The sequence below is a fragment of the Protopterus annectens genome, chromosome 8.part0 (assembly GCF_019279795.1).
Source record: "Protopterus annectens isolate FY-2018-M chromosome 8.part0, PAN1.0, whole genome shotgun sequence".
NCBI lineage: Eukaryota > Metazoa > Chordata > Ceratodontiformes > Protopteridae > Protopterus > Protopterus annectens.
In genome coordinates, this window is record NC_056741.1 from 1,259,963,919 (window position 1) to 1,259,975,995 (window position 12,077).

The following is a 12,077-nucleotide window of genomic DNA, read 5'->3' on the forward strand; positions in this document are numbered from 1 at the left end:
AACAATACTAATTTCATGAACTTTAATTGTACTTTGACTTAGGAATGGGGTCCATTCTCGTCATGGTTTTAGAAACCCAAAATACTTGAAGAAATTAAAGTGCAGGGGGCCTTGAGTAGGAACATCCTGAAAAGCCTCCTAATTAACATCAGAAAAAATTATACTACTCCGTAACCGTGATCCTACAAGCCATACTAAAAAGTATAGATCAATAACTTGCCTTCTGATGATGTAGAAACTATATACTGGGATTGATCCGACAGTGTTTATAGTCATTTAGAAGAAAATTCAATCAGAGCAATAGAACAAAAGGGTAACAAAAGAAAGTCATATGGAACAAAGGATCATTTGTAGCTAAATAAAGCCATAATGGAGAATTGTAAAAAGGTGAAGAATCTAAGTATAGTATGGATAGATTACAAAAAAGCAGTTGACAGTATCTCACATTCATGGATAAAGGAGTACGTACAGATGTACAAGATGCATCCTACATGGATCAAGTACATTACAGTGACAATGAAACAATGGCAAACCACTTTGCAATTAAGTCATGACAAATGGCAAATTATTATCTCAAGGATAAAAATTCAAAGGGGGATATTCCATGGTGATGCTTTGTCACCGTTGTTGTTTTGTCTTGCCCTTATCCCATTAAACTGTCTACTTAACAGTTTAGGACTTTGTTATAGTTTGGTTCTCAGAAAACATCCAAGTGTAGACACTTCTCATCTTCTTTTTGTGGATGACTTAAAACTGTATAGTTCGACAGATAAGGAGTTGAAAGCACAACTGCAAGTGGTTAAAACCTTCTCAGATGATATAAGAATGCCATTTGGTCTTGATAAATGTATGAAAGCAACATTTAAAGCAGGAAAGTTGCAGCACCACGGAAATATCAGTCTGGGACAAGAATGTGATACAAGGGAAGGAGTATATAAATATTTGGGAGTTGATGAAGAACTGGCAATAACGCATAAACAAATGTGAATAAAACTTGGTAAGGAATACTTCAGAAGACTAAAACTAATATTGAAAACAACCCTGACATCTAGGAACAAAATTCAAGCTACAAACCAATTTGCTCTTCCTGTTCTAACTATATTTTGGGGTGGCTGAATGGCTTCCAAAGATATCAGATCAGTTGAACAAGAAAACAAGACAAATGTGTCATGCTTATCAAATGATATATAAAATCAGTGTATACTAAGGTTATATATTCCTCGTTGTGAAGGAGGTATGGGCCTCCTCAAGTTTGCTTACAGATCTGCAGTTGGCGGACTGTATACATATCTGCTGATCTCACCAGATCCAAACATAGTGAATGTTTTAAAACACAAGGAAAGGAAGTCTAAGGTTATCTCTCTGCTTGAATTAGCAGAAGTAGAAATCAAACCAGAAGTAGACAAAAATCAGTTAGCAACTGAATGTCCTAAAAAAGCAAATGAAAGAATAAAAGGAGAATGATCAGATGAAAAGGAAAGGAATGTGGAAAAGGCATAAATACTGTGTCAAGCACCGAGATCTCCTAGAACAACCTTGTGTCAATCAGGATTTGAAATAGGAATGGTTAAGAAGGGGTGAACTGAACCCAAAAGATGAAAGGTTAACAATGGCAGCCCAGAATAGTGCACTACAGACATGTTGGTTTCCAAAGTCGATTGAACACGTGAAAGAAATGGAGAGATGTACATTCTGTAAAAATAAACTGAAAACAGTCGCACATCTTGTTGCTGGGTGCGATACAGGCATGACAGAGGGCCCGTTAACTGAAAGGCACAATAATGTGGCAAGACTGTTGCGTTGGGGATTGTGCAAACACTACAATATCGAAATAGCTAGGGAGCACTGGAAACATAAACCACAAAGCATTGCAGAGAATGATGAAGTTTATATCACATGGGATCACCCATTAAAAACAGTTCTAAAACAGATGAGAGAAAACTAGATATAGTAGTCCAGGAAAAGAGACCAGTGTGGCATTGATCACTGAAATTGCTACCGCCAGTGATTACAGTGTCTTATGTACAGAGACAAAAGTCATAAAATACCAGGATTTGCAGGCAGAAATGAGAGCAATGTGGAAGAAAGATACTCAAGACAGTTCCAAAAGTAGTAGCTGTAACAGGTTTAATAAAAAAGAATGTATAGTTGTAGTTAGATATGCTATAGATACATATAACTCCATATGAATTACTGAAGGGGTCATTTCTGGGCACATTGTGGGTGCTATTGAAAAGCCGTTCTGGCTAACACAAAGACAGAAACAATACTAATTTGATGAAGTGTAATGGTATCCTGATTTAGGAATGGGTTCCATTCCCATTATGGTATTAGAAACCCAAAATCATGGGGGGAAGGAGGAGAGAAACAAAAATATGGAATAGTGCAAGTGAAAAAGGCAAAAGCAGTATTGATCACTGAAACTGCTAAAACCAGCAATTACAGTGTCTTATGTACAGAGGTACACAAAGTAATAAAATATTCTGATTCGCAAGCAGAAATTAGAGAAATGTAAAAGAAAGATACCCAGACAGTTCCAATAGTAGTAGGGTAATAGGACTAATAAAAAAAATTACAGTAGTACTTAAATATGCTACCAATATATGTAACCTCATAAAAACTGCAGATGGATGCAATTCTGGTTACATTGTAAGTGCTGAGCAGAGCACTCTTGGCTAACATCAAAGACTGAAATAGTACTAGTTTCATGACCTTTATTCATGACCTGATGTAGGAATGAGGTCCATTCCCCTCAAGATATGAAAAAAAAAAAAACATTTGGATAGATTAAAATGGGGGGATGATGTGGCATGGTACCAGCCTGAGGTGAAGAAGCAAGTGATGGCCAAATAGAGTTGTGCCCAGTGAAAGTGTATAGGAAGTACTCAGTAATCTTGAAGGTGATAAGGCATAGATGGTATGCCTCCCAAAGGGGTTAAAAGAACTGGCGATATTACTTACTTGCTTAAACAATGGGAAAGCTGTTTTGTATTCATCTCTAGTGACAAGTGCAGTGAAGTGGGACTGCAAATAAGTAGCAGTGGTTACCTTTCACAATGTTTGTTCTGTGTAGCCACCCACATATTTATTTTACACATGCATATATTTATATATATGTATTTCAAAGTGGGGGTTTGGGCTGATGTGCTGAGTTAGCACTGAACTGGGGTGGGGTAAGTGAGCACAAAAAGAAGTCTGGCTTCCTTTTTACAATTATTGTGTCAAATGGAATGTTTTTCAGACTTTCTACATTGGTTGTTTTTGGAACTTATGTTGCTGGTGTAAGCTTCAATGCGGTGTAGCTTGGTAAATGGTCCTTCAAAGGTGCAGGCAGATGTACTCCACATATGCAGTGGTGTAAGTTTTTTAAAGCTGTTTTTAGGACCCTGACCAAGCAACTATGAATGTGATGTTTCAGTCAGAACCCACTTCATCAGTCCCTTAATCTATAGTGTTTTTAAAAAAGAAGTTATGTACTTATCATAACGTTCCATCTGTGTTGTCCATCTTCATTTTTCATTAACCTGTTGGTGTCGGTTCTGACCCTTGGAACTGACTGGCTGCTTGAAATTCCAGAGCTGAGCTCCTCCCTTCTTCCCATAATGCCCCCTTCCTCACACAACCTCAGACTGAGTTTGCCAATAGTGTAAAGACCAAAACATTTCTATCCTATATAAAGACAATGATCCAATACTATGAGAAAAGATATCTGGAACTCAACCCGAAGGGAAAGAAGTTCCTTTGAGAGTTTCACCAGGTCTCCCAAAAACTGGAAGGGGGAAGGGGAAGGGGGGAGGGATGGTTAATGAAAAAAGATGGACAACACAGATGGAACATTATTTTGAGAACATAACTTCTTTATTTTATGTTGTCGTCTTTATTTTCATTAATCTGTGGGGCAGAATCCACAGCTACCTAAAAACCCGAAGTGGATCTCATGGAAGGATATTCCACAGTACGGCAGAGCCAAAGACACTCCTGCTGTTAGATACAATAGCTAACTTATAATGCAAAACAAATGTATGAGGATTTGACCAGGTAGCTGCAGCACAAATATCTTCAATCAAAACCCTGAATCAAAAGGCTTGAAAAGTCGCCATAGACTTTGTAGAATTAACTTTAACAGGACCTGCTAAAGGTAGGTTTCTGGCCAAATAGACAAAGGAAATACAGTCTCTCAACCATGTAGACAAAGTAACCATAATGGATTTTCCTTTTTTTCCCTCAGCAAAGGATGCAAACAAATGCTCAAATTTCCTCAAGGATTTGGTTCTGTCTAAGGAGAAATGTAATTGCCTATGTTCATCCAGCAAATGAAGGGTGTACTCCCCTTTATTCTGATAATTAGGGAAAAAGACAGGAAGATTTACAGACTGATTAATGTTCTCCTTCCTTAGCTACATTAGACAAAAAGGATGGGTTCATATGTAAGGTTATCCTGTCTTTATGAAAAATTAAGTACAGGAATTTCTGAAGAAAGAGCTTGAAGTGCAGAAACTCTTTTCGTGGAAGTGATAGCCACTAGAAAAAGGGTCTTCCAAGACAGAAATTTTACGTCAACTGTAGCCACTGGCTCAAAGGGAGAATGAACCAACACTTGCAAAACCATAGTCAGGTCCCATGGAGGGATAGGGTCTTTGATCAGTGGGCGAAACAAGAAGGTGCCTCTAAGAAAGGCTTTACAAAGTTTAGATGACACCAGGGGGCAGAATCTAGGCCTAAATGAAAATTGGAAAGAGCTGCAAGCTGGAACTTAATGGTAGAGTAGCTAGTACCACAGTGGAAGAGAAATGCCAAAAAGTCCAAAGCAACTGCAATAGGAGCCGTAAATGGGGTCTACCTGTTTCTGCTGCACCCAAATGGAGAACCCTTTCCATATACTTTTATAAACCCTGTGGGCTGAAAACCTAATGGAGGAGATCAGAATTCTTTGGACAGGAGAAGAAAGCTTGGGATATCTTGCCATCATCAGAATTGCATAAACCATGCGGTTAGCTTCAAACCCTGAAGGTCTGGGTGGGAATGCCCTGAGGGGTGAGAAAGAAGGCCCAGAATCAGTGTCAACCTTAATGGTGGGCATATCACGTGAGAACAAAGATAGGCGAACTAGATTTGTTTGGACCAGAAGGGGGCAATGAGGATTACCTTGCTCTTCAACATGGCAGCCTTCTGTAAAAACTTGGGAATTAATGGCAGAGGAAGAAAGGTGTACAGAGGACCAGAGGTCAAGCATGGACTTAAGTATCCCTGCATGACTATCCCTGAGGTGGGATCAAGACAAATTACCTGCTGCATTTGTTGAGAGGGGACACAAACAGATCGCAGTAAGGTTGACCCCATTTGCAAAAAATCAGATTTGCCATGGATTAATGCAAGGACCACCTGGTTGAGTCTGTCCGCTAATATGTTGGACTGTACCGGAATGTGCATTGCTATCAGAAAGCAGTTGGTAGACATCGCCCACTGCCACACCCTCATTGCTACCCGACATAGGGGATAGGACCTGGTTCCCCCCTGTTTGCTGATGTACCAAACCACAGACATATTGTCTGTTTGTATTGCAATAGCCCCTGGAGGTAGAAGGCTGTGAAGATCTTGCAATGCTAGAAGAACTGCCCTCATCTATAGTATGCTGATATGCAATTGGTCTCCTGGGGCATCCACGTGCCTTGAATTGTCTGACCCAGATAATGTCCCTCATCCCATCTGGGAAGGTCTGCTGTCATGGTGGCATTTGGGAGAGGAAAGATAAATGGCTGGCCTTCAGAACCAACTGCAGAGTGAAGCCACCAAAGCAGAGAATCCTTGCATACTCGGGAGAGTTTGATGGGGAAACTCAAGGGATGCCTTTGAAGAGACCATTAGACTGCTATTTTCCATTGCAGGAGCCACATGTATAAGCTTGCAGTAGGTAAAAGACTTATAGTGGCCACTATAGAACCCAACGCTTTGAGAATCAAGCTGGCCAGAGGAGTTGGAACGGACAGAATCTGCCTGACCTGAAGTCTTAATCCTGCAATCTGCTTCGTAGTTAGAAAGGCTTGGAATACCCTTGTGTCCAGATGTGCTCCAATAAAATCTATAACATAAACTGGTTGAAGCTGAGATTTCTAAATATTGATTGTGATTCCTAGGAGAGGGGACAAATGTGAGAGATAATCCCTGGCCTGGATCAGTAGCTGCTTGGTTGACACAGTCAGCAGCCAGTCATCCAGATAAGGAAAAATCTGGAAACCTTGCAGCCTGAGGTGCACTACCACCACTGCCAGACATTTTGTGAACACCCTAGGTGCAGTGGTGAGGCCAAATGGGAGGGATAAAAATTGGTAGCAACTGGCTCCCAGTCTGAAATATAAATATTGACTGGAGCATCTGTCCGTCTTTATGTGGTAGGACTCATCCTTCAGGTCTACAGACACATTCAATCATTCATCCTCATAAGAGATAAGATGTACTAAATCATGACCATCCTGAACTTTGTGTGCTTCACCGACTTGTTCAAGGTGGTCAGGTTCAGGACTGACTGTAAGTCCCCTGTTTTTTGGACACTAAAAGAATCTGGAGCAAACACCCAATCCAACTTGAATGGGGAGGGGAACCACTTGGATGAGCAGCTCAGCTTGTGCTATCAGGATTTATTAAAGTGTTTCTCTCATATTTCTTGGTTCCAGCACTATTTTATTATTTTTTACCTTTTGGATGACTCTTTTGCTTAGACGTTTTTTGATTTCTAAGACCGCATCCTTTCTCTGACTGGGTGGAACATCAGGGAGATGATTTTTGTGTTTGGGAGTTTCTAAAAAAGGAATGTAGCATCCTCTGGATATGATTCTTAGCACCTAGGAATTGTGCGTGATGGCCTCCCAGGCTGCTAGGTGCAGGGAGAAGAGCCCCTCCCGACTGCCTCCAGAGGAAGGCAACTGGGCAACTGTTCAGGAGTGCTGGAAGGGTCGATCTGAATAAGTTTCCTGTGACCCCAGGTTTTGCAGACCCCTCGGCCACATGGACTATGTCTTCCATTCTGATTTCTCCCTGCTGCCCCTGGGGGAAAAATCTCCCTGCACATCTTGAAAAGGACCCTGCGACTTATGAAACCACATCTTTTTACTCCCATGCTAATTCCTGGAAAAGGACCTTTGTGGGGTAGAAAAATGGATCCTGATGGCAGACAGGGTCTTTCCATCTTTTTAACTGTGGGAGAGTGTGTCACAAACTATATGCCCAAACAAGGTGGAGCCATCAAAAGGGACGTAGACAAAGGAGTGTTTAAAGGCTACTGCAAAGTCACACAGCCTCATCCAGGCATGGCACCTTATGGCAATGCCAGAACCAGCTGCCTTTGAGGTACCCTCTGCAGGGTGGGATATCAGCCTCATGGATGCATTAGCCAGTGACTGAAGGGTGGCCAGTCTGGAGGAAAAGGTCTTCTCTTCCTCAGCAGACATGGCCCAAGGGGACAAGCTAGAAAGTTCCTTCACCAAATCCCTTTGTAGCCTCTTGAAATGCGATAAGTAGTTTAATGCCCTCAAGGAAAATGTGGAAGAAGAATAAACCATTTTCCCAAATCTGTCCAATGCTCGTGATTCTCTGTTGTAAGGGTGGACAGAAGAGCTCTCTTGTGTGAGCTCCTTCTTGGTGGTTGTCGCAACAACCATAGCATCAGCTGGGATACCCTTGGTCCGAAAGGTCTTGCCACAATGGGCACTCAATATCTTGTCCTACCGCTTGGGGATAGGATCTGCTGTATTTGGCTCCTTCCATGCTCTAGTTGACACTAACTCGATTAGTGGGTCGGCAGCGGGAGACACCCAGGTAGTGGATAGGCTGGATCTGAAAGCCTCCCACAGAACCAATTCCTCCAGGGAAGGTTTTTGGGCAGACCAGTCTCCTTTCTAGTGTAGGATTTCTAGAATGTCTCCAAAGGAGACTTAATTGGGTGGTGACCTGGGGGACCCTTCTTCTTCTTCAAAATCGGTGTTGGTGGTGAGGTAATCCTTGGGCGAATCCGTCTGCCTCATCTTACACAACCTCTTCTGGGGGAACTCCTCGGTGGGACACTCTGGGGAGGTGTTGGATGACTCTCTGGGAACCACAGAAGGGAGGGTGTGGAAGCATTCCGGGACCATCTGTCCATATGGCACACTTGAGGCCTCAGGTACCACACCAGAATGGGGAGGTTCTGAGGAGGTGCATGTCAAGGCTCTTCCTGGGTGGGAAAGAATCCTCTCCACCACCTCGAAAGCAGAAGGGCTCTGACCCTCTGAAAGCAGTCTTCTCCAGGCCAAAGCCACTAAAGCAGATGCATCCTGGGGTCCTGAGCCTCCTGCTCTAAAGAGGAAGTCACAGCTGAGCTGTTAAAGGCCAACGCCCCGAAGGGGAGAAACAGCTCTAAAAACTTCAGAGTCAACATCAACCCCCCAGGAGGCGACCTCAAAGATGCGGCTCAGAGACACAGTATGAACCCATGTGATCAAGGCCTAGCACATTGAGGAAACAGTCAGAGGTGATGAAGTAATCTAAATGGGCTCCATCACCCTGGAGCAAGAGACCAATGCAACCAAGGGCTCCAACACCAAAGGACAGGTCAGAGAAGGCGATACTGGTCGGAAGGGGGAAACCCTCCAGATGTGGACTTAGCGGACAAAAGCCCCATCTGGATCCAGGCCATGAGAATCAGTCTGCCTACATCCTTGGAAATAAAGCTTCGGGAAGACCTGGAGGGAGCAGAAGAGTGGAGTCTCGGAGATCTCCTGGGTAAATGAGAGGGAGACCTAGACAGTCCAGTCAGCACCGAACTGAGAGCCAAAACAGAAGCTGGGGCTGCCACACAAGTGATACTAGGCCCCGAAGCCACAGAAGATGATCAGGGCTGAGGGAAAAAGATAGGAGCCAAGGACCCTGGATCAGAATGGGTCAGCTCCGAGACTTTTGGAACTTTCTTGGGGGGCTCCAAGGAGGACCTCATGGGTGAGCATTTCCTGCTCTCCCGGGACTTTTTGGAGGGGAGGGTTGACCCACAAAATGGAAGGAAAGCCTGAAGTGGAGGAAGGAGGGAGCAAACTCTTAAGGATCAGTTGCTCCTCTTATCTGCCAAAGCCCTAGGGTGGTGCCCTTTCATAGGTAGGTACTAGGCTATTGGCCCTAGGGCCTATAAAAGCCTAGCCAAAAAGGTACCCTGGCTTTCGCCACCCAAGAAAATTTTTTTCCTGTGCCCTGTCGAGCAGAGCCCCAGAAGTGATCCCAGGGTGAATTTCCTGTTTCCCATTCAATCATCAAGATTTTTCTTGAAGAGTGCTAATGAGGATCTTTGTTTGATATAGATAGGTAGTTTGTTCCAGAGTATGGGAAATCTCTGAGACAGGAATCTATCCCTCCCGCAAATTCTGTTTATTGTGGTGACAGGGTTTTGGTCCCTAGAGAGTGTAGCTCTCAGGGATTGGGATTTCTTTAAGTGAAGCATGTCCAACAGCTCTGGGTTTGACATAGCATTGTATGTTAGAAAGAGATTGCCTCTGAGTAGGCGATATGCGACAGAGTAAAGCTGAATTTTTTTGAGATGGTCTGCGTAGGGCATCTGTTTGAGGCCGGTAATCCTCTTTGTGAGGTATTTCTGCGGCCTTTCCAGTTGTTGTAGATGTCTTGTGAGGTACATACCAAAAGGGGTGTTGCACTCTATAATGCGTCTAATGAGTGACGAGTAGAGGGGAACAATGACCTGTTTTTTTCCTGACTGAGAAACCTTTTGTGATGAGGTGTGCCATGTAGAAGGATTTCCTGACTACTGGGGCGATATGATGCTGGCCACCTGTGTCCCAAGGTCTCTTATCACACTTTCGGTGTTAAGTAGACTACCATCTATGTGGTAGCTCATGGGTACAAAGTTTTTACCAAAGGGGATGACAATGCACTTTTTGGCATTGAGCTTGAGGCCATGGCTTTGACACCAGGCATCTGTCTCAGTGAGGCCCTTTTGTAGGATGTCCACATCGTTAGGAGTTTCGATTATGGCTCCTATTTTGCAGTCATCTGTGAACTTTGTTAGCCTAAGACCTTCTGTGTTAGTCTGTACTTCAGAAAAGTAGATACCAAATAGGAGAGGACCCGGGACTGAACCCTGTGGTACTCCACTTGTCACTGGTCTGAAGTCGGATTTGGAGTCTGCTGCTTTTACAGTGTGGGTTCTGTCAGTGAGCCAGTTGGCAACCCATCTTGTGACATAGGGATTTATACCTAGTTTAGTGAGTTTAGCTATAATTCCAGAGTGGGGATGGTATCAAAAGCCTTGGCAAGATCTAGATAGGCTGTGTGAACTGCCTTACCCTCGTCTACTGCTTTGTTGACTGCTTCAAAGAGGTCTATCAGGTTTAGGAGACATGATCTGCCTTTTACAAACCCGAACTGGGTGGGGTCCAGAGTTTGGAGATTACCAATGTCTTTGTTTATAAGTTCCATGATGATACGTTCCATGGCCTTGCTTGCAGACTTCACAGTGGGCGTCCAGGTATGCAGGCTCAAGGCACTACATGCATTCCCTGTGGGCATCAAACAGTGGGATCTTATGCCCACAGGAAGTGCATTTCTTGAAACCAAGATGTTTCTGACCAGGCACGAGGAAAGAGAAGAAGACAGACAAAGAAAGAGAGCTTTTTTTAAAACTAGAAAGAGGGAGAAGAAACTATGGCACAAGAAAACTCGATTAAAGAAAAGAAACAAAAGTCAGAAGAAAACGACGTACAGGTAAGGAAGATAGAGTAGGAAGGTAGAAGAAAAAAATAATACAAAAAAAAAAAAAAAAAAATCATACCAGCACTCACAACTTGCAAAATTCGTAGAGGGTGCTCAGAGCTCAGGAACCTCACTGCTGAATGAATGCATGGCAAACGAGATATGGGGTAGTGTGGGGGAGTGGGGCATTATGGGTAGAAGGAAAGAGCTCAGCTTTGGAATCTGAAGTTTGGACAGCAGCCGGTCAGTTCCGCCGGTCAGAACCGAGACCCACAGATTAATGAAAATGACAACATCAGATTGTATGATTAACCATTTAATAGGATTAGTAATACTAAAACTTATGGTCTTCAGAAATAAACAATGTTTAACTAAGTGTGCTGTCTATGTGTGTCATGGAAGGTACTACACCTGCAGGGCTATATTGTGGAAGATGCTGACCGTGCACTATGATGTAAAAGTTGGTGTATAGCTGTTAACCCTTTACCTCAAGAATAAGCAAGAACTTTAAAAATACTTAGGGGAAAAGACCATAAATTTAGGACGTATTTTAAATAATGGTGCTATTAACTCAGAAAGCTGACAAACATAATATCAACTAACACCTATTTTCTGAAATAAAAGAAGTCTGCAACTGCAACGATTGTAAGTATTCACTGACTGTAGTCTACCACCTTTTCACAAAATAATTTCATTTTTAGGAGGAATGGACTACAGTTTTGAGATGAATTTAAGGGTGACCCTAAAAATTATGGGCAGCTGAGAAGCATGATGCCATGCCTCTCAACCTCTTAGTGCCAAAAATCTGGAGAAAGCCATAAATAATGGGGGGACAAAGGCCCAAAAATAGGAACACTTTTTAAATGTTACTCTTACAAACTTAGAAAGTTGATGAACAAAATGAAGAAACCTAGCTACTGAGTAGCACTCCAATCAAGGCAAAACACAAGTAGAAAAGGTAAAAGGAGGACTAGCCACTGATGGAACAAATACTCTGCAACGTTCAGGTAAAACCAAAATACAAACGATTTATTGTATTGCAACACGAACACCAGGTAAGCGCTTTCACGTAGGAACACCTACGCTTCATCAGACAAATTACCCTAAAAAACCATTATCTTATATACATAAAAGAGCGGGAACAATTCTAATTAATTAATTAAACAATCAGTGCATTAATAATGTAATAATACAAACCACAACCGGTTAAAGAGAAAACACAACATTAAAACAATGCAAAAATGTCAATGGACCTAAAACAGGTCATGGTATATACATATATATAATAAAACCATTATTTAATAAAATCAACCTGGCAAATAATGTATGTCAGATATAATATTAATCACAGT